This window comes from Arachis ipaensis, chromosome B08, assembly GCF_000816755.2.
Source record: "Arachis ipaensis cultivar K30076 chromosome B08, Araip1.1, whole genome shotgun sequence".
Lineage (NCBI taxonomy): Eukaryota > Viridiplantae > Streptophyta > Magnoliopsida > Fabales > Fabaceae > Arachis > Arachis ipaensis.
This window is the reverse complement of record NC_029792.2, coordinates 45,351,374-45,352,129: the sequence shown is the minus strand read 5'-3', so window position 1 is coordinate 45,352,129 and position 756 is coordinate 45,351,374. Positions and strand designations below refer to the sequence as shown.

Genomic DNA, 756 nt, shown 5'->3' with positions numbered 1-756 from the left:
AATCAATTTTGACATTAGAATAAAAAAGTTAAAAATAAAACTCATATTATTTATTTTATATTTATAGTCAACAATTTTTCCTATATCTAGTTACAGCTATTACTTATTATCATGTCATGTTTAGCAAATATTCTCATTATGAAATTCTAGCTTTATGAAGTTTTCCGACAACTAGATTTAAAATCCTAAGTAAACAATACTTATTCTAAATTCCTCCCACAATCACATATTCTCGACCAAAAAAAAAAAGAACAGTAAGTTCTTGCCAACACCAAAAACCAGAAGCACCCTGCCTAAAAAAAATATAAGTTATTCTACCTGAATGGCTTAGTATTATACCATTAGTAATTCAACAAAAATAAGTATGAAGTGTTCCTCTTTTCATCATCCTCATTTTTCCCATATAACAAATTTATCACAAGTCAAAGGATTCAACTTGCATATTGAAAGGTTATGATTGCAACAAAAAAAAAAGTATGAAAATCTTTTCTAGGTACATGATAACATAGGTAATAAAGTATGGTGACGAGAAATGATGATTTCACAAGCTCAATTGTATGGTATCTTCACAAAATATAGAAGAAAAAGATACAAAAGACAATTTATCATCTTTTCCCTCCCCTCACTGTTTTCAAGATCTCAGAAAAGAACAATGGGGAAAAAAATATTGCAGACATGCTGTTTATACAACAATGGAGTATATATATATATATTATTTTCCATGTAATTTAATTTGCAAGTTGCAAATATATTAAG

General features: G+C 27.4%; 1 protein-coding gene across 1 annotated transcript in view; it reads right to left on the bottom strand.

Moving 5' to 3' along the window:
* The window catches only part of LOC107613812 (probable solanesyl-diphosphate synthase 3, chloroplastic), a gene marked incomplete at its 5' end in the record, with an annotated part of 3,007 nt that continues 2,771 nt past the window's right edge, over positions 521 to 756 (bottom strand). The window contains 1 exon segment of the mRNA XM_016315973.2: positions 521 to 756.